Here is a 22,391-nt window from a genome sequence, read left to right as displayed (position 1 = left end):
AGGGAAAATAGAAGGCTCTGGTGGTAACACAAAAATGAGGTACCAGTTTTCCTCTTATACCTTCTTCATAACAGATCAATTTCCTTGACTCACAATTCATCCCCAAAGGAATAATCTTCCCAGTTAAGCCCTGGGTTAAATGAGTGAAACAGCAATAGAGTGTGTTGCATAATTGTTCAACAAGCACCCTGTAAAAAACCCAGCAGAAATGTGAATAGGCAAGAGACATGAATAGGCAATTCACTGACAATGAATATATAATCAAAAAGAAGTCCAAGCTAATTATCCCTCAGGGAATTGCAAATGCAGACTGTAGTGAGATTCGGACTGACACCTACTTGATTGGCCAGAATCAAAAACTCTGACAACACCAAGTGTGGGAGAGGAGGTAAAGCTGCAGGAATTCTTTCACATTCCTGGTGGGAGTGTAAATTGGTATAATCACTTTGGAAAACCATTTGGCATTTTGTTGTAAAGTTAAACATGCAGAGAACTAGGACTTAGCAGTTTCATTCCTGGGTATACATTCTAGATCAGGTTTTTTCCAAACATCTCCCCATAGTGGGCCATGAATCTAAATGAATGGTACCCAACCAACATTTTTTTTTTTCCCTTTTAGGGAAATTTCCCAGGCTAGAGGTCGAATTGGAGCTGCAGATGCCGGCCTGGGCCACAGCCACAGCTAAGCCAGATCTGAGCCGTATCTGTGACCTACACCATAGCTCATGGCAATGCCAGATCCTTAACCCACTGAGCGAGACCAGGGTAGGAACCCGCAACCTCGTGGTTCCCAGTCAGAGTCGCTTCCCGCTGCGCCACAACGGGAACTCCCCAAGCAACAGTTTTAACAAACAAAGTAGAATACAACAGAGTAAGGAAATCTAGAGGGCATTGTCTGTAGTGAGGATAAGTTTTGTTTCGTAAATTGTTTCACGTGCGTGTGTGCACCATGTGTGCGAGTTGTGATTTTCATGGTTGGTAAATGAATCAGGCAAGACCCCTGTTAAAGTACAGAAAGTTTTCTCCTGGGAGCAGGTTTTGAATGTTAAAGCAGAAAAGGTTTCCAGAATAAATTCACCCAAGTTGGTAAGAGCCCATGTTCCCTGTCTACTTTTCTTGACTAAAATAGATTATTTTTCTTCAAACTGTATTTTTACCCAAGCCCATTTTTACCAGTGGGAGTAGTACAACATGTGCCACCTGGACCAGACTCTTTAGTGGACAAAATTCATTTGCTGCCCTCACTCTCCAGATGCAATTGAAATGGATGTATCCTTAAAACTGGATACAAGCAGTGGCTTCCAGGCATGCCTCTGATTCAAAAATTCATGAAAGGGAGTTCCTGTCGTGGCTCAGTGGTTAATGAATCCAACTAGGAACCATGAGGTTGCGGGTTCAATCCCTGCCCTCACTCAGTGGGTCAAGGATCCGGCATTGCCATGAGCTGTGGTGTAGGTCTCAGATGCAGGTTGGATCCTAGGTTGCTGTGGCTGTTGGGTAGGCTGGCAATTACAGCTCCAATTAGACCCCTAGCCTGGGAACCTCCATATGCTGAGGGTACAGCCCTAGGGAAAAAAAATTTGTGAAATACACATGATTACTTATTGCTGATAATAAAGTAAAATTAGCCACACAGCAGTCCAGGAAATGTATCTGCTCTAAGGTATTAAGTGTCTACACTACAGCAAACTTTACTATCATAAAAGCATTCCTGGAATTCTTGTCATGGCTCAGTGGTTAATGAATCCGACTAGCAACCATGAGGTTGTGGGTTTGATCCCTGGCCTTGCTCAGTGGGTTAAGGATCCGGTGTTGCCACGAGCTCTGATGTTGGTCGCAGATGCGGCTCAGATCCTGAGTTACTGTGGCTGTGGTTTAGGCCGGCAGCTGTAGCTCCAATTGGACCCCTCGCCTGGGAACCTCCATATTCCGCAGGTGTGGCTCTATAAAGACAGAAACAAAGAAAAAAGAACCCCAAAGAAACCATTCTTGGAGTTCTAGCTGCAGTATGGTGAGTTAAGGACCTGGCATCTCTCCAGAGGCTCAGGTTTGATCCCCTGGCCCAGCGCAGTGGGTTAAGGGTCTGCTGTTGCTGCAGCTGTGGCATAGTTTGCAGTTGCAGCTCACATTTGCTCCCAGACCCAGGAACTTCCATATGCTGCATGCAGGTGGGGCAAAATATAAAACAAACAAACCATTCCTAGTCCCAAGGACTTAATGGAATGAATCATCAATTATGGGAGTTCCTATTGAAACAGAACAGTTGAAATAATTATTTTTTGACAGTCTATATACCCACAATCAAGATTCTGCCATTAACATTTTACTATACTTGTTTTATCACAGATCTTTCTAGACCTATATATGTATATAAAACTTATTTACTTTGGTATATTTAAAAAAAAAAAAAGTCATTCAGGAGTTCCAAGAAACAAATCCGACTAGTATCCATGAGGATGCAGGTTCGAGCCCTGGTCCTGCTCGGTGGGTTAAGGATATGGCGTTGCCATGAGTGTGGTGTAGGTCGCAGACTCGGCTCGGATCCCAAGTTGCTGTGGCTGTGGTGTAGGCTGGCAGCTGCAGCTCTGAATATGGGAACTTCCATATGCCGCAGGTGCAACCCTAAGAAGCAAAAAGAAAAAAGTATCAATTATGAATTGTGAGGTTTGCAAAGGTGGAACTTTCGTGTCTTTGTGTTATGGGTTGAATTGTTTCCCCTCAAAATTTGTGTGCTAACCCCTGCGACCTTAGAATGTGACCTGGTTTGGAAATAGAGTCACTGCAGATAAAGTCTCTTAAGAGGGGAGTTCCCATTTGGCACAGCAGAAACGAATCCGACTAGAAACCATGAGGTTTCGGGTTCAATCCCTGGCCTTGCTCAGTGGGTTAAGGATCCGGCGTTGCCGTGAGTGTGGTGTAGGTTGCAAATGCAGATGTGGCAGATGTGGCTTGGATCTGGTATTGCTGGTGGCGTAGGCTGGCTGCTGCAGCTTGGATTGGACCCCTAGCCTGGGAACCTCCATATGCCGCAGGTGCGGCCCTAGAAAGAAAAAAAAAAAAAGTCTTAAGATGAAGTCATATTAGTATCAGGGCGCCCTTCATCCAATATGACTAGTGTCCTTAACTAAGGGGGAAATTTGGACATGGACATGCGTACAAGGAGAATGTGATGTGAACACGAAGGCCAAGATCAGAGCGATGCAGCAGAAACCAAGGAATGCTAAAAATTGCCAGAAAACCACCAGTATCTAAGCAAGAAGCCTGGAACAGATTCCCGCTCATAGCCCTCAGAAGGAAGCACCCCTACTGATATCTTGATTTTGGATTTCTCGTCTCTAAAAGGTAAGACGATGATTTCTGTTCCTTCTAAACCACCCAATTTGTGATACTTTGTTACAGAGGTCCTAGCAAAAGAGTATACTTTGGATCACTAAGATTTAGGGAAATATTTTATCTCTATTTTTTTTTCTAAGGCTGCACCTGCAGCATATGGAAGTTCCCAGGCCAGGGGTCTTTATGGGAGCTGTAGTTGCAGGCTTACACCACAGCCACAGCAACACCAGATCCAAGCGGCATCGGCAATTTACACTGCAGTTGAATGAGACAAAGTTGAGTTGGTCGCTCACTGTGGAAAGGAAGGATACTACATCCCTAAAGCTTGGGTAGAGCTTGGAGGGCAAAAGGCAGGGTTGAAACGTATTGAGAACTTGATATTTGGTTTAAGGCAGGACTTTCAGTAGGGGGACTTGAATATGATTGGGAAAGACAGTCATATAATTGTAGAAAGAGCAAGTGAGGATTTTGAGATGTGGTTTCAAAGAGTCTTTGGGCACGAGCTATTAATGCTTTCTACTAAAAGTGTTACAAGTTCCTATGATGAACAATAAGGTTATTTGCCTCTGAGAGTGTCCCCTGGAGTAGTGAAGCTATATATATATATATATATATTTTTTTTTTTACTTTGTAGGGCTGCACCTGTGGCATATGGAAATTTCCAGGCTAGGGGTCGAATTGGAGCTGCAGCTGCCAGCCGACACTGCAGCCACAGCAACATGGAATCCTTAACCCACTGCGCAAGGCCAGGGATCGAACCCACATCCTCATGGATACTAGTCAGGTTCATAGCCCACTGATCCACAATGAGAACTTCTATTTTTTTTTTTTATTGAAGTATAGTTGATTTACAATGTTTTGCCAATTTCTGCTGGACAGCAAAGTGACTCAGTCACACATATATATTCATTCTTTTTCTCACATTATCTTCCATCATGTTCTAACGTAGGAGATTGGATATAGTTCCCTGTGCCATATAGCAGGACCTCATTGCCTATCCATTCTAAATATAATAGTTTGCATCCACTAACCCCCAACTCTGTCCATCCTTCTCCCTCCCCCTTGGCAACCACAAGTCTGTTCTCTGTCTGTGAATCTGTTTCTGTTTTGCACATAGGTTCTTTTAGATTCCACATACAAGTGATGTATGGTATTTGTCTTTATAGAGAAGCAATTACGATAAACACAATTGAATAATAAAGTCATGCTAACATAGACAGTAGGTGGATTTGATCCTCTCCAAACCGTATGGGAATAAGGAGCGATGGTCTCCGTTCTCAGAGCACGAGAATGGGGCAAAGTGCTTGTCTTAGGAGCCTGTTCCTTCTCTTTGGGGCAGGCTCGTCTTGCCGTTCTCTCTCTCAAGGTCAGCTCTGAATTCAGATTGGCTCTCTGCCAAAACTTGTCCATCATTGTCATCCCAAAACTCATTTCATCCTGTCCTGAAACACATTGCTCATCTTGGTTAATAGGGCTCTGATGTTATGACTTTCTCGTTGTTATAAGGCCCCCTGAACACAGTTGTTTTATTTTAAGGAGAATTCAACCCACATGAACAAGGCTGTATAGTCCATTCTGGAGGAGAAACTGTCTTCTGAAGAGGATGAGCAGGTTCTCTTTCCACCCCTTCTGTGCCCAGCTGCCCATGGCTTCAGGTCAGAGGGCAGATGGCCACCTGGCCACTAGTGTTTGCTCCTCCTGCTGTGGATCCGATAACAGCTCCATCCATATCTGCTGCGGTCAGTGTGATGAAGATTTCTTTGCATTAAAAACAGGCAGAGTTCCCATCGTGGCTCAGTGGTTAATGAATCCGACTAGGAACCATGAGGTTGCGGGTTCAATCCCTGTCCTTGCTCAGTAGGTTAGGGATCTGGCATTGCTGTGAGCCGTGGCGTGGGTTGCAGATGTGGCTCAGATCCCGCATTGCTGTGACTCTGGCTTAGGCCGGCAGCTGTGGCTCCAATTAGACCCCTAGCCTGGGAACCTCCACATGCCGTGGGTGCAGCCCTAGAAAAGGCAAAACAAAACAAAACAAAACAAACAAACCAGGCAGAGGTCTATCAGTTTAGAGCTGACTTAAGAGACCTCAATTTGAAACAGGCATTCTGGTCTTCGGTAGTCCAGGTTGAATTAATCTAGATCTACTTTCCTACTGCCTACCCCTTCCCAGCCTTCTTCACCCCAAAAGGCTAATTTCTTGCTTTCAAAAGCTACTTTGAAGAACTGGTAATTCTCTCCTGGTGCAATCACAGGCGAATGAATGGTTCATTGTTAAAGAAGTCATTCCGCTGAATAAGGCAAACTTTCCTTCAAACACGGTTAGGGGCATTGGACCAAACATTATAATTAAGTCAACTATTCGTCTACATTTCGTTATGCAGCCCAGCATATACAGGTGTTTCAAATAACTGAATTCTGGGGTTCCATCCATGTGGTGCACCTATTTAGACAAATGAATTTAGAGGTGGGTGTTTAGTAAAGTACAACAAGAATTATCTTACTTTAAAAAGGAGTTCAGAGACTTCCCATTTTGGCGCAGCGAAAACTAATCCGACCAGCATCCAGGAGAACGTGGGCTCAATCCCTGAACTCATTCAGTGGGTTGGGGATCCAGCGTTGCCATGAGCTGTGGTGTAGGTCGAAGACGTGACTCAGATCTGGCGTTGCTGTGGCTGTGGTGTGAGCCAGCAGCTGCAGCTCCGATTTGACCACTACCCTGGGAACTTCCATATGCTGTGGGTGAGGCCCTAAAAAGTAAAAAAATAAATAAATAAATAAAAATAAAAAGAGTTCAAAGACATCTGATATTTTTTAAAACTTAGACATTTTACAGGGAGTAGGCAAAGCAACTAGCAATTTCCTGAATTGTTAAGAGTATTTTCTAGACTTAAGTTACCAGGACAATTATACTGCACTAGATGCCCAAATCCTACTTACCCGCTTATAATTTCTGTTGATTTGTGAGTGAGAAGTAAAGATATAATTTACTGGCTAAGCCAGTCCTATAATGAGTGGCACGAAACAGGATATGCTAGAAAAGTAATAAGCACTTGGCTTTGATTTCTACCACTTTAGTCAGGCAATGTGAACTGGCTGCAAATTAGATCTTTTTGGGAAAAAAAAGTGTCACTAAGTTTCCTCGACTTTCTGTTGGGAGGTGTTTGTTTGTTTGTTCTACTGTGGTAAAATATACATAAAATTTACCATCTCTGAGTTCCCACTATGGCTCGGCGGAAACAAATCTGACTGGCATCCAGAAGGACATAGGTTCGATCCCTGGCCTCACTCAGTGGGTTAAGGATCAGGTGTTGCCATGAGCTGTGGTGTGGGTCAAAGATGCAGCTCGGATCCTGAGTTGCTGTGGCTGTGGCATAGACTGGCGGCTGTAACTCTGATTCGACTGCTAGTCTGGGAACTTCCATGGGCTGCGAGTATGGCCCTAAAAAGAAAAATAATAATAATAAATTTAAAAATTAAAAAAATAAAATTTCCCATCTCAACAATTTTTAAGTGACAGTTCAGGGGCATTAAGTACAATGATTGACATTGTTGTGCCGCTGTTACCACCAGCCATCTGCAGAATGTTTTCGTCTTGCGGAACTGAAGCGCCACACCCACGAACAATAATAATTCCTCATTCCCTCCTTGCCCTAGCCCTCTTAACGTCTATTCTGCTTTCTATGTCTGTGAATTTGACTGCTCTAGTTACCTTATGTAAGTGGAATCATACAGTATTTGCCCTTTTGTGATTGGCTTATGTCATTTAGCATAAATACTTTCAAGTTTCTTTCATGCCATCTAACATGTGCGATCCTTTAACCCACTGCCCTGGGGCGGGGGATCGAACCTGCACCTCTGCAGGGAACTGAGCCGCTGTAGTCAGGTTCTTAACCCACTGTGCCACAGCAGAAACTCCATCCTTTTTTTTTTTCTAAAGATTAAGCCAGCAATTTTTTTTTTTTTTGGCCATGCTCGGGTGAGAGATCAAACCCTTGCCACAGCAGTAACTAGAGACAGAGCAGTAACAATGCCAGATCTTTAACTTGCTGAGCCACCAGAGAACTCCAGAACTCCCTTCCTTTAAGGCTGAATGATAGGTCACCACATCTCTTATCATATTTGCTTATCCATTCATCCCTCAGTGCACACTTGGATTGTACCTTTTTTTTTTTTTTTTGGTCTTTTTTCCTTTTCTAGGGCCACTCCTGTGGCATATGGAGGTTCCCAAGCTAGGGGTCTAATCAGAGCTGTAGCCACTGGCCTATATCACAGCCACAGCAACGCAGGATCTGAGCGACCTACACCACAGCTCGTGGCAACGCCAGATCCTTAACCCACTGAGCAAAGCCAGGGATCGAACCTGCAACCTCATGGCTCCTAGTCAGATTTGCTAACCACTGAGCCATGGCGGGAACTCCTGTTGTTCCTTTTTATATCTTTGTGTTTTATGACATCTCCCATCTCTGGATCACTAGAGAGAGTCAGACACAACTGGGGAGTGGGGGCGGAGGCAGGTGAGCAGAAAGATGAGCATGGAGGGCAGCCGAGCGTCCGTGCAGAGGGTGGCAGAGCACTGTGCTGGCTTCCCCAGGGGCCAGGCGAACAGCACCACCATCTGCCAGAAAAGTTCTACCAGCAGAGGTTCTGCTCAGTGTCAGGTGTCCTTTGACCCCTATGTTTAGAACCCTTGGTCAGGTCCAGCCTCTTGTAGGTGACTCTAGAATGACGTGAACATTTCTTTTTCTTTTTTATTTCTTTAGGGCCACACCCTCAGTGTGTGGAGGTTCCCAGGCTCAGGGTCAAATCAGAGCAGCAGCTGTCAGCCTACACCACAGCCACAGCAATGCCAGGTCCGAGCCTCGTCTGCCACCTACACCACAGCTCATGGCGATGCTGGATCCTTAACCCAGGGATGGAACCTGTGTGGTCACAGACACTAGTCAGATTTGTTACCGCTGAGCCACGATGGGAACTCCAACACGAATATTTCTAAATCAATGTTCATGAAAACCTATCAGAAAGACCTCTACCAGAACTAAGCAAGCCAGTGGAATCATTTTGAACTAGTCAGGGTGAGTAGTTAGGAAGAGTGAGTTCCAAACCCCCTATTACATCTAAACAGCAGTGTTTTAAATCTGAGTTTTCAATTTGACTGAAATGGGATCACGAGTTCTTACTGAATAATAATAATAATAAAAGAGGCATCTGATCTCAGGGAAATTAGTCTGTAAGACATTCTATAAGTAAAAATATTGGCAATTTCAGTACTTCACAACATTAATATTTTAAAATCAATTTAGGAGTTCCCTTGTGGTTTGGCAGGTTAAGGATCTGGCATTGCCACTGCTGTGGCACAGATTTGTTCCCTGGCCTGGGAATTTCCACATGCTGTGGTCATGGCCAAAAATAAAAAATAGGAGTTTCTGCTGTGGCCCAGCTGGTTAAAAAATCCAACTGCAGCAACTTGGGTCACTGTGGAGGCACAGGTTCAATATCTGGCCCAATGCAGTGGGTTAAAGGATCTGACAAAGGCTGCAGCTATGGCTCAGATTCAATCCCTGATCTAGGAACTTCCATAGGCCATGGGTGAGGCCATAAAAAAATAATAATAAAATAAAGTAAAAATTTTAAAATAATAAAAAATAAAGATCAATTTTAACACAAAAGCTGGGTCATCATTTGAGCTTTCACAATAACCCTAAAGGGATGTTAAGGCATACCTTAATAGTTTCACATGGAGGAAAAGAAATTTCAGAAAAGCAATGCGGCATATCTAAGGCTACATACCTGAGAAATGACAGCACTGAAACTGAAAACCAAGTCTTCTGAATTTATTTTTATTTTTTATTTTTTTGTCTTTTTAGGGCTGCATCCACAGCTATGGAGGTTCCCAGGTTAGGGGTCGAATGGGAGCTACAGCTGCCGGCCTACACCACAGCCACAGCAAGACCACATCCCAGCCGTGTCTGCAACCTACACCACAGCTCACGGCAATGCCGGATCCTTAATCCACTAAGCAAGGCCAGGGATCAAACCCTCATCCTCATGGATGCTAGTCGGGTTTGTTTCTGCTGAGCCATGACAGGAACTCCTGAATTTAAATTTTAAGCTCTTTCTCTAAATCAGAAGTGTTCAATCCTGAGGAAAGCGACAGAGGAAGACTGAGTTGCACTATGGACTGGATTAAACTTAATAATTTGGAGTTCCTGTGGTAGCACAGTGGAAAGAAACCCGACTTATATCCATGAGGATGCAGCTTTGACCCCTGGCCTTGCTCAGTGAGTGGGTTAAGAATTGGGTATTGCTGTGAGCTGCAGTGTAGGTTGCAGATGCGGCTCAGATGCCGTGTTGCCGTGGCTGTGGTGTAGACCAGTTGCTGTGCCTATGGTGTAGACCGGCAGCTGTAGCTCTGTAATCACCACCCGTCCTCCTCAGAAACGAGGACCCAAGTAGGTGGCTTGCCCAGGGAGTGGTGAGGGTAGCGTTTGACCCAAACTATCTGGTTTGAAAAGTCCTCGACGTTCGCCTCCATTCTAGAAGCAGAAACGTATTATTATTTTTGTTGATGGTTTTCTGAAGAAAAGTGTACTCAGAATTTAAGACGAAGGAAAGCATAGCTGCTCTGGTTGAAGGGGGATGGCTGGTCTAGAAGCTCCCCCAGGAGGGTGCTGTCCATAGGGTGACCTGAAACTGCGAGTCAGTTCGACCAGAACTTTCTAAACCTCAGTGGAGCTCGAGCTGTCTGCTTCCGGTAATTACTGTGGTCATCCTCACGGATGCTCGAGTGAAGCCCCGCCCCTCACCTGCCCGCTGCACCTGCGGCTCCCGAGCAGGCCGGTTGCGGAGGGCGGAGTCTGCGTGGCGCCCGGTGGGAGGCTGAGCTGGGCGCGCGGAGGCACGTGCCTGCGGAGGAAGGACCCAGAGGAGCGCGGCTGAAGGCAGCTGCGCCGGAGAGACGGTAACCAAGGCGATGGCGAGGCCGCCGGTGTGGGGTTGCTCAAAGCACCGCGTGCGAGTGGACAACTAACACCTCCTTTGTCTAGCGTTGGGGAGGCGAGTGAACTTCTCGATATTAGAGAATTTTCCAGGCACCTGGAACTTAATCCTTTCCGAACCTCAATTGCAAATTTTAAACATTTGTTGTTGGTCTTGAAACGTTCTAGATGCCATTAATTTAATTTACCTGGCTATGGTTGAGCCCTCATTCCTGAGACTTACATACTCCCTTCCCTGTTTAGGGCCCCTAAGGTTTGTGGGGCTCTTCTCCTGTCTCCACAGCCACCCCCTCCCCCCAATCTCTGTGTACAGACGCTGGGTTGCCATGCTGTCACACCCACAGCTGCCTCTTGAGGCCCTATCCTTTTTTTTTTTTTTTTTTTTGCCCGGGTCAAATCAGAGCTGTAGCCACAGCACTGCCAGATCTGAGCAGCGTCTGGGACCTACATCACAGCTCACAGCAACGCTGGATCCTTACCCCACTGAGGGAGACCAGGGATTGATCCTGTGTCCTCATGGATACTAGCCAGATTCCTTTCTGCTGAGCAAAGAAGGGAACTCCTTGAGGCCCTTTTCTTGCTAACTTAAATTTCTAGAAGGCCAGGGAGCCAGAAGGTTGAACTTCTAAGAACTGGTTAATGAATAGGACTGAAAATGGGGTTTTTTTTTAAATTTTATTTATTATTATTATTATTTTTTGTCTTTTTGCTATTTCTTTGGGCTGCTCCCGTGGCATATGGAGGTTCCCAGGCTAGGGGTCGAATCGGAGCTGTAGCCACTGGCCTGTGCCAGAGCCACAGCAGTGCAGGATCCGAGCCGCGTTTGTTGCCACAGCTCATGGCAACGCCGGACCGTTAACCCACTGAGCAAGGGCAGGGACCGAACCTGCAACCTCATGGTTCCTAGTCGGATTCGTTAACCACTGCGCCACGACGGGAACTCCAAAAATGGTTTTAGAAAATGGTTTTAGTGTTGGTCTGAGTCCTCATATGGATTAAGTGCCTGAGCTTTTGTAGGCTGATTTTTTAAAAATTTTTTATCTTGTAACATGAATTTTTTTAGTTATTCTTTTAATAGTAGTAACATACGCATAACATAAAGTTTACCACCTTAATCATTTGTAAGGGTACAGTTTAGTGACATGAAGCACATTCATGTTGTTGTGCAATCATCACCACCGTCCAGCTCCAAAAATCTTTCATCTTGCAAAACCGAAACTTGATACCTATTAAACAGTAATTCCACTATTCCTGATCCTCCCCAGGCCCTGGCAACTGCTATTCTATTTTTTTTGTTGTTGTTGTTTTTTTGTTTTTGGCCACATGTGCGGCATATGGAAGTTCCCAGGCTAGGGGTTGAATCAGAGCTAGTTACAGGTTAAGTAATAATTACCAGATTGCTTTAATTGTGACTATGCAGCTACACAGTAGACTATATTTTCCTAAGTATTATCATTCTTCTTCCTTTGTCTTCCCTCGAACTGTAAAAGAAGAAAAAAATAACATTGGAGTTCCCGTCGTGGCTCAGTGGTTAACGAATCCAACTAGGAACCATGGGGTTGCAGGTTCAATCCCTGGCCTTGCTAAGTGGGTTAAGGATCCAGCGTTGCCGTGAGCTGTGGTGTAGGTCACAGACGCGGCTCAGATCCCGAGTTGCTGTGGCCCTGGTGTAGGCCAGTGGCTACAGCTCCAATTAGACCCCTAGCCTGGAAACCTCCATATGCCGCAGAAGCGGCCCTAGAAATGGCAAAAAAAAAAAAAGAAAAAAACACAATATACAGAAACATAAAGTCACATGTTTATAGGAAAATGTGAGAATGTGTGGTTGCTGCTGCATTGTAGATTTAGACTAAAATGGTGCAATGCTTCATTATCATATCTGCTATCAAAGCTAATTGAGAAGAGTCCTGCTATTTTCATCCTGTCACTTCAGAGTGAATAAGATATTGGTCCTCAAGCATCAAAGTCAATGATAATCGGCTTGCAGAACCAAATAGAAGACTGCCATGAGAAAACAGTCTTTATTTATTTCTTTATTTTGTCTTTTTGCCATTTCTTGGGTCACTCCCGCAGCATATGGAAGTTCCCAGGCTAGGGGTCTACACCAGGGCCATAGCAACTCGGGATCTGAGCCGCGTCTGCAACCTACACCACAGCTCACGGCAACGCCAGATCGTTAACCCACTGAGCAAGGGCAGGGATCGAACCCACAATCTCATGGTTCCTAGTCGCCTTCGATAACCACTGCGCCATGATGGGAACTCCACAGTTTTTATTTTTTAAGCCACTAAAATCTTAACATTGCAGTATCTTTGAGATACAGCACCACTGGGGAGTTTGGGTCATTTTTCACCCTAAAAGGTGATTGTGGACCTTAAGGAAACCAGGCAGGCTTCACATGTGCTATCCTTGGGATGTCATAAATAATAAAACTAAATTTTATTATCTAACTTCTAATTGTGATTCTGATGCTCGACAAACTCTACTCCTATGGAATTTGAAGCCGTGAGAGCAAAGTTACATAAACAACAAGAAGGGGAGTTCCCGGCATGGCTCAGCAGTTAACTAATCTGACTAGTACCCATGAGGATGCAGGTTCGATCCCTGGCCTCACTCAGTGGGTTAAGGATCTGGTGTTGCCGTGAGCTATGGTTAGGGAGTGTAGGTCAGCAACTACAGCTCTGATTTGACCACTAGCCTGGGAACCTCCACATGCTGTGGATGCGGCCCTAAAGAGCAAAAAACAAGCAAAAAACAAAACAGAACCCCCCCCCCCAAAACCCTGAGAGGGTACAAAGGGAATTAGAATAGATGTGGTCCCTGTTAATATCTATACTTGTGTGAACAAGAAATTTGAACTTGATTTTCTTTCCTTCTCAGCTAGAGAACTGAGAAATGAATGACGGCTGTGGGAAAGTGGTTGTGTATTTCCTCAACCTCCTCTTCCTAGAAGGCATTTCCCAGGTCCAGTAGAATGTCAGAGCACTGTTGTAGTTGAGGACAAATATTAAAGAAATGTGTTACTATGGGTGGAATAAAATCTGAAAATTAAAAAAAAAAGTTAATCCACCATTATCTAATTAGCACCACTTGACCCATCATCCAGTTTGGAATATGTCAAAATATACAGTTTTGCTGGATTTCAAATAATAAATGAGGAATTTAAAAAACATTAGAATTGGAATGATGTTATAAATCAGCTCGTCTTACTTTCTCAATTTACAGATAAGGAAATGGAGGCCGAGAGAAGGGGAAAAAATTGTCTAAAGGCAGATTTTTTTTTTTTTTTTGCATTTATCCATGCAGACATTGATCCACAGCTTCAGGCAACCAAGGTTAGTTAGCAAGCAGGAGTTAATGTGAGGCCCACAGAATGAAAAAAGAACGGAAGATACCATCACTGTCCTTAAAGAGGAGAGAAGGTGAAAGATAAAGACATTGCCCGGAACTTGCTCCGTAACCACGGTTCCATCATTTAGACTTTTCACTGTTCCTCTCCATCTTACTCCTTAAAGGAGTGATCTCCAGGGAAGCAGCAGAACTTAGTACGGAAGCCGGAATTTAGAACTGCCTCATCTCTTTCTTCAGAGGAAATTCCACCCCTGCTTCCTTTTTAGAAGCCTCCAGAGGTGTGGTTCTAGGAGGGCTCTCAAGCTGGCCGCGGACCCACGCTAGACCAGCCAAAGTACTTCATCCCCCTGCCAGTGTCTGAGTCAGCGATGGGCACCTGACCCAAGAAAGTCAGTCAGAGCCCAACTCTTGTTTTCCCACATCCAGTTTCTTGGGGTCAAGGATGTCCCTCCCTGGTAGCCAAGTATGAGGTGAGCCAAGAGCCCTGGCAGCTGTGGTTCTGGCATTGCGAAGAAGCCAATTTGAAAGAAAGAAATGACTACTCAGAGAGGGGTAGAAACAAGACAGAGAAGTGTCTTGACTGTTTGGGGGTGCTGATCATCCCTGCCTTTCCTGAGATATTATAACATGAAAAATAATGCACTCATTTCAAACGGGTTTTCTGTCTATTACAACATTTTAAAAAGGAGTGATTGGGGAATTCCTATTGTGGCACAGCAGAAACGCATCCAACTAGTATCTATGCAGATGCAGGTTGGATCCCTGGCCTGGCTCAGTGGGTCGGAGATCCGGTGTTGCCATGGACTGTGGTGTAGGTTGGCAGCTCAGCTCCGATTTGACCCCTAGCCTAGGAACCTCCATATGCCTCAGGTGTGGCCCTAAAAAAAATTACAATAACACGTCAATAAAAAGGAGTGATTAACATAGCTGTCTTGTCATCTGGCATGGACCAGGATGCAATCAGCCTTTCCAGGGCAGCAGAGATCGATTGAGGGCCCTAGTGAAAAAAAAATTGAGAGGGTCCTCCAAAGAGGGCATGTGGATGCCTATGTGCAATGCGGTTGGTTTCCAGGACCCTTCCAGCACCCTAGATCCCGCCTCTCCCCCTCCCATCCACTGTTTCCCCTTCCTGACCCAGATTCTCACTTCCATCCCATTCCATTCCTGATCTCTGAGTTCCCTTCTTAGAGCCTGCTCGGATCTCTGATATACTCTAGCTACACCACAGTTATTTCACTGGATGGCTGCCTAGTAAGTCTGGAGGCCAAGTCCTGCTCTGAGACCTCCAGGAATATCTGCTTCCTCCTCTCCTCCTTCCTTTGAGAAATGTGGCCTGCCTGAACTCTGCTGAGGAATGACCTCAATGTCTTTTTCAAATTGGAGAGAAACGGGAGTTCCCATTGTGGCTCAGTGGTTAACGAATCCGACTAGGAACCATGAGGTTGCAAGTTCCATCCCTGGCCTTGCTCAGTGGGTTAAGGATCCAGCGTTGCTGTGAGCTGTGGTGTAGGTCACAGATGCGGCTCAGATCCCGTGTTGCTGTTGCTGTGGCTGTGGCGTAGGCCAGCGGCTACAGCTCCGATTAGACCCTTAGCCTGGGAACCTCCATATGCTGTGGGTGTGGCCCTAAGAAAGACAACAAAACAAAACAAAACAAAAACAAATTGGAGAGAAACGTGGGTTCCATCACAACTCATGGCTGTATCCTTAGCCATGACATACAGCGTGGTCCCTCACTGGGAACTTTCCCAGGGGAACTGAGTAGGAGCTGATGCTTCAGAGTCTGGTGGATTGGGGCAGAGGTGGGGGTGCGGGGAAGAGTTTCTTTTTCATATTTATCTGTGCCACCAACTCGATGGCCTAAGAGGGTGCTCTCCCCCATATAAACTTTTATTTTATTTTATTTTTTTGTCTTTTAGGGCCACAGCCGAGGCATATGGAGGTTCCCAGGCTAGAGGTCCAATCAGAACTGTAGCTACCGGCCTACTCCAGAGCCACAGCAACACTGGATCGAAGCCTCATCTTCAACCTATACCACAGCTCTCGGCAACACCGGATCCTTAACCCGCTGAGTGAGGCCAGGGATTGAACCTCCATCCTCGTGGATGCTAGTTGGGTTTGCTAACCACTGAGCCACGACAGGAACTCCCATAGAAACTTGAACTTGAACATGGACAAAGACTTTCCTTTTAATACTCTGTAGACCAACTGAGAGCAGTTTGAAATATTTAGACAAGATTTTGCTAAAGATTTTTGGATGACAAAAGGAAAATAAGCAGGGAGGGGAACAAGAATCTCGATCATCTGGTTTGTAAGTTATGGTTCTTGCTCATGACCTCAAGAGCTCCTGATTAACCGCATGTAATTTGGTGTCCTAAGAGGTCCTGACTTTTTGTCATTCTGTACATTCTTCCCCATCTTGCAGATTCTGCCTCCTAGAGAAGAACGCCAAAGTATAATAATCAACCCACCCCTGAGTAGTTGTGGTACCTAAAGGTGCATGGACTCAGAAGTCTTCAGAGCATCCCTTGATTAGAGAACCTGAGCAAAAGTAAACATCCTTCCATTAGAGCAAGAGCTTCAATCACACATGTCCCTTCAGTGCAGCCGCCATTGTTCTGCCCAAAGAATGTGGGACGTTTTTAAAGAAGAGAATTGGGTAGCAGTTACTTTTGCTGTATAACAAAATGTGGGGTAACGTTGCCAGCCTTAAAACAATAACCATGATTTCTCATGATTTTGTGGGTTGACTGGGCAGTTATTTGGGTCTGGATCAGCTGGGCTGTGGTTGAAACGTCTAGAACCTTTATCACAATCTGCAGGTTGACAGGCTGTTTGGTCCAGAACCTCCAGTTGTACAACTCTCTCTCTCTCTCTTTTAAAAATTTAGTAAAGACTTACTTTTATATTTAGAATTAGCCAGCTGGACTCAGTTTAGATGATCCCAATTTTGTTAGCAACATCCTAAGCATCAGTCAGGAGCCAGTCGAACATGTGCCTTCTTCTCTCCATCAGACCTGATCAGAGTGTTGACTTTAGCTACATCAATGTCATAGAATTTCTTCACAGCCTGTTGAATCTGCTGCTTGTTGACCTTGACATCCGCAATGAACACAAGTGTGTTGTTGTCTTCTGTCTTCTCCATGGCTGACTCGGTGGTGAGGGGGAACTTGATGCTGGCACAGTGGTCAAGCTTGCTTCTCCTAGGGGCGCTCTTCTGAGGATATTTGGGCTGCCTCCTGGGCCACAGTGGTTTGGGCCATCAGAAGGTGGGTGACGTCTAGATCTTGTATTTTTTGTGGCCCTGGACACCTTTCAACACAGCGTTCTTGGCCTTCGAAGCCTTTGCTTTGGTTTCGGCTTCGGGAAGGGCAGGGTCTTCCTTCTTTACCTCAGCGCCATCTTCATGAGAAGTGGACAGCTCTCTTTCATCCATGTGGGGAAACCCGCCCAGGCTTCTTCTTATGAAGAAGCCATCATCTGAAGATGAAGCCGTCATATGGCCATCTCCTTTTTGGTTTCCAAAGAGCAGCAAGCAAGGGCAGGAAGCTTTTGTAAGTCTCTGTTTGTGTCACATTTGCTATTGTCTCCCCGGCCAAAAGAATTCACATGACCAACTTCAGAGTCAGCATGGGAAGAGTCTACCCTGAAAGAATGGATGCTGAGAGAATACTTATTATGACCATTTTTGTAAAAAACCTGACCACAGGGTCCACGATTTCATCCTGGCTAATTAATTAGAGGACCTCTTCACCCTGGCCATAGTCATTGGTTCAGGATGATCGTGTGGCGCAAGCTGGACAATCAGAGTCCTTGCTGGTTAGATGGATTGTCTACAGCCCTGGTAGAATGTGAAATTGTAGGTAGTACAGTGGGAAAGGATTGGTCAAAACACAAAGGCAAAGACAAGCAGAACTGTGAGATGAAGATGGTGGGTTTTTTTTTTTTTTTTTTGGTCTTTTTAGGATCATACCTATGGTACATGGAGGTTCCCAGGATAGGGGTCAAATTGGAGGTGTAGCTGCTGGCCTATGCAACAGCCACAGCAACACGGGATCCAAGCCGCTTCTGTGACCTATACCACAGCTCATGGCTATGCCAGATCCTTAACCCACTGAGAGAGGCCAGGGATCGAACCTGCGTCCTCATGGATACTAGTGAGATTCGTTTTCGCTGTGCCACGGCAAGAACTCCTGATGGTAACATTGTTTGAGCCCCTGAATATAGTAACCTGCTGAGCCACTAGGGAACTCCAAGAAATTTTTTTTCTTTTCTGTCTTTGCTTTTTTTTTTTTTTTTTTTTAAATGGCTACACTTGCAGCATATGGAAGTTCCCAGGCTAGGGGTTGAATCAGAGCTACAGCTGCCAGCCTACGCCACAGCCACGGCAAAGTGGGATCTGAGCTGCATCTGCGATCCAAGCTGCATCTGTGACCGGCTTATGCCACAGCTCAAGGCAATGCTGGATCCTGAGTGAGGCCAGGAATCGAACCAGAGACCTCATGGATACCAGTCGGATTCATTACCCCTGAGCCACAAAGGGAACTTCCCCATAATCTATTTTAAGTTGGGTTTCTGACAGCTGCCACCAGAATCCTAATAAAAAGACCCAGACAGATGGTCAAAGCAGAAAATTTTTCTTTGCTAGGTTGATGGTAATGGCTGGGAGAAGTTTCCATATATGTGGCGCTGGGGCTCCTTGTTACTCTGTTCCACTTAGTGTCCTTTCCCTTTGGGAGAGGATTAAATGCCTGGTATTCTGTGGATTGATACCAAATGAGTCGGAGTTAACCAAAGTTTCAAATTGCTGCATGTCAATAACTTTTATGCATCTATGCTCACCACCTAGATTGCTTTCATTCTTCCTTCCCTACTTTATGGCCCCAACCAGTTTTAGAACAGAGCTATTCTGGAAAGCACTCATTGAGTCAAACTCGATGTAAACTGTGAACTTAGCTAGTTACATCAACTTTCCAAATTAAACAGACTGTCCAGCACTTGGGATACCAGAAGAACATGAAGAATCACAGGCCAGCTTTCTTGGGAATTGTTTCTTAACTTAATTTGGGCGTCGTTCAGTAGGAAAGAAATACCAAATCAGACTTGATATTAAACAGAGGCCTGAAGCTATAAATAACACAAATAAAGCAAATCAGCATCACTGTCTCATTAGTAACAGGAGAGAAAATAAAGTGAAAATAAGAAAAGACCAGATTGTGAACTTTGGAACAGATATATCTGCAAGCAAGAGACACTGAATGAAATCAAGTACAATGAGATGCTCAGTGTAGGCACCATTACAAAAAACACACAAAACAGGAGCTATTTCAAGAAAAATTAACTATGAGATGCTTGATCAATATAAAATGCCACCTGAATTAGATAAGAAAGCCTGAACAGGAAGCTAAGATGGTAGGGTTCTATTCAAGGCTTTTCCCTAAAAGATTGTAACCATACATATTGGTGATAAATTTTCAGTGAGTACTTAAGTCCTAAAAAAACTCTTTCACAAGAAAATAAATTTAAACAAAATAGATGATTCATTTTCAAAGATTTTGTTAGTTCTCATAGACTAATATTTTTATGGCCAATTGCTTTGCAAACAACCAAAGCTAAAAATAGCATGGGGTCACCTAGGAGATACAGTATTCCCTATCTAGTCTCTCTGATACTAGACAGAATATTAATTAATATTAGAATATTAATAAAGAGTATGCAGACACTTCTCTAAACACCTTTAAAAGCACACTTGGGCTTGGCTTCATTTCATTTACTGGCCTTTATTCAACACAAAATGTTACCCAATATACTCCAAGCATTTTTTTTTTTTTTTTTTGCTGCAGCATGCAGAAGTTCCCTGGCCAGCAACTGAACCCAAGCCACAACAGTAACCTGAGCCACAGCAGTGACAATTTGGAGTCCTTTACGGTTAGGCCACCAGGGAACTCATAGTCCAAGCATTTCTATATGATTTTTTTGCTCACTGAGCTGGTTTAAAGAAACTCTCTACTTCTGTAAGTTCTCTTGACCTCTGCTACTTGTATTTCTGGAATATCTAAGGGAAGGAGTGATTATCATTGGTACTTTTCAGTACCATTATTATTCTGGAAAAAAATTATTAATCGGTGTTCCCTAACTTGGAGACTCATTTACCTCATTTATTGAATCTTACAAGATAAAATCTAGGCACTTGAGATACAAATCTCTAAGGGAGGAATTTATTTGTGGCTTGGAAGATCCAAATGTCATGATTTACTAGATTGGCTATTGCTGTAGCAGTGACTTGCGTTTTGTTTGTTTTGTTTTCAACTATGCTAGTTCCATTTCCTAAGTGGAACTTGAATCTTTTTTTTCTTTCCTGCTTTCTTGCTTTTTAGGGTCACACCTGTAGTATATGGAAGTTCCCAGGCTAGGGGTGGAATCAGAGCTGCAGCTGCTGGGCTATGCCACAGCCACAGCAACATGGGATTGGAGCCATGTCTGCCACCTAAACCACAGCTCAAGGTGACACTGGATCCTTAACCCATGGAGTGAGGGCAGGGATCGAATCTGCATCCTCATGGATACTACTAGTCAGGTTCATTACCACTGAGCTACAACAGGAACTCCTTTCTTTCTTTCTCTTTTTAATCAGGGAAGGAGAGTGAACTAGAGGAGGCCACCTGGTGCAGAGCGTGAGTGTGGCTTGTGGACCTGGCCTTTCCGGCTTTCTCTTTATTAGCAATGTGGCTTTGGGTGAGTCTCGTCACCTTTCCGTGCCTGACTTTCATGGGCTCTATGTGCGGCGAGGACAATGTCATGGTATCCAGTTTCTAGAACTGTTGTGAGGATTGACTTAATTAATGTATGTAAGTGCCTAGCAGGTTAGCAAATATCATTAACATCAGCAAGTACCACTATCAGCTACCAATCACCTAGCCACCTTCGGTCCTGTGGCTGAAAGAACACTTCTTCCCTCAAATGTAAAGCCCATCTATGTTGGCTCCCATCTAAAGCGGGCATTAGTACAGAGAAGAGATGGGAATGAGAGTAAATCAGCCCTTAATTGCCTTAACATCTGATTAGCAATGAAATTTATTTACCACTAGAATCGTTAGCCACTGCTACTTTGGTCAAAGGGCTCAACTTCTTCATATACAAATGAACAGAGTTACCCTGTGGTGCAATGGGATTGGCAGCATCACTGGAGCGCTGGGATGCAGGTTTGATCCCCAGCCGGGTTCAGTGGGTTAGGGATCTGGAAGGATTGGCACTGGTGCAGCTGCAGCCTGAGTAGCAGCTGATCTCCATATGCCATGGAGCAGCCAAAAAAAAAAAAAGATGAATTCAATATCACCATTTTACAGAGTTCCTGTTGTGGCTCAGTGGTTAACGAATCCGACTGGGAACCATGAGGTTTCGAGTTCGATCCCTGGCCTTGCTCAGGGGGTTAAGGATCTGGCATTGCTGTGAGCTGTGGTGTAGGTCGCAGACACAGCTCCGATCCTGCATTGCTGTGGCTGTGGTGTAGGCTGGCAGTTACAGCTCCGATTAGACCCCTAGCCTGGGAACCTCCATATGCTGCAGGGGCAGCCCTAGGGAAAAAAAAAAGACAATATCACCATTTTACTTCATCCTAAGCTGGTAGCAATGGTAAATGAGTTAGGAGTATTAAATGTTTGGAAGTGAAATGAAAGGATTACAACCAGTGACATAATGAAATTATTTTTCTGATAAATGCTGCTTGTCTTTTGATTTCAGGAAAACTTGACTAGATATTGAATTTTGATGTTAAGCCCAAGAAAATGAAGATTCAAAGATAACTTCTCAAACTAGAATTTGGCCAAGTTACCATGCTTAGCAACAGTTTCCAAGAGAAAGGTATTTGGGATTTTTAATGAGCTTTGAAATGTGCCTGAAAGGTGGGATAAAAGCTACAAAAGATGTATTAGACAGTGTGACTTAACTTTAGACAACTCTTTCAGGATATTTTTCTGGCCCAGCTACCAGTCAGATTTTATAAAATAAGAGATAAGAGTCCAGAGTTAGGTTTTGGCAACATTTCTTTTCAGTTCAATTTCTAAAGCACCATGATTTGACTATTATTGAGAAATGGAGCTCACCTGCTGTGTTCTTTGAGTGGCAACCGTGGCTGAATTTTGTGGAAAAAAATGCCTTGTATTTTATAGAATATGGCCTCTACTGATTGTGGATTCAATAGTGTTCAGGCTTTAGGAAGCTTCTGCCAAGTTTAATCACTGTGAGACTAAGAAAAGAAAGAGACTCTGGGGAAGAGAAAATGAAATTAACTCAATAAATTCTAATTTGATTTTTTTTTTTTAGGGCTGCACCTGTGGCACATGGAAGTTTCCAAGCTAGGGGTTGATTTAGAGCTGCCAGCCTACAGCACAGCCACAGCAATGCTAGATCCTTAATTCACTGAGCGAGGCCAGTGATCGAACCCGCAACCTCATGGTTCCTAGTCGGATTCGTTTCCGCTGGGCCACAATGGGAGCTCCCTGATAATACTTTAGAACCGAGATTATATATGGGTGGCTAAAGCTGAAAAATGAGTAATAAAAATATCTAGAATCCTATTGGAATATCAGGTACTACATTAGTTGTTTTTTTTTTTTTTTTTTCTCATTCTCAGGGAGACAAACAAAAATTACACTCATTGTGGCAAAAGAAAACCCAGTGGTGCTACATAAAGTAGAAAGCATACAATCCCTT

General features: G+C 44.3%; 1 pseudogene; it reads right to left on the bottom strand.

The window, feature by feature from the left end:
* Window positions 1–16,580: 16,580 nt before the first annotated feature.
* Window positions 16,581–17,178, bottom strand: LOC125112445 (60S ribosomal protein L23a-like; annotated as a pseudogene).
* Between the last annotated feature and the right edge of the window lie 5,213 nt (window positions 17,179–22,391).

Source organism: Phacochoerus africanus, chromosome 12 (genome assembly GCF_016906955.1).
Source record: "Phacochoerus africanus isolate WHEZ1 chromosome 12, ROS_Pafr_v1, whole genome shotgun sequence".
In the NCBI taxonomy this organism is placed as follows: domain Eukaryota; kingdom Metazoa; phylum Chordata; class Mammalia; order Artiodactyla; family Suidae; genus Phacochoerus; species Phacochoerus africanus.
Note: the sequence above shows the minus strand (reverse complement) of the source record. Positions and strands in the feature narration are given on the sequence as shown.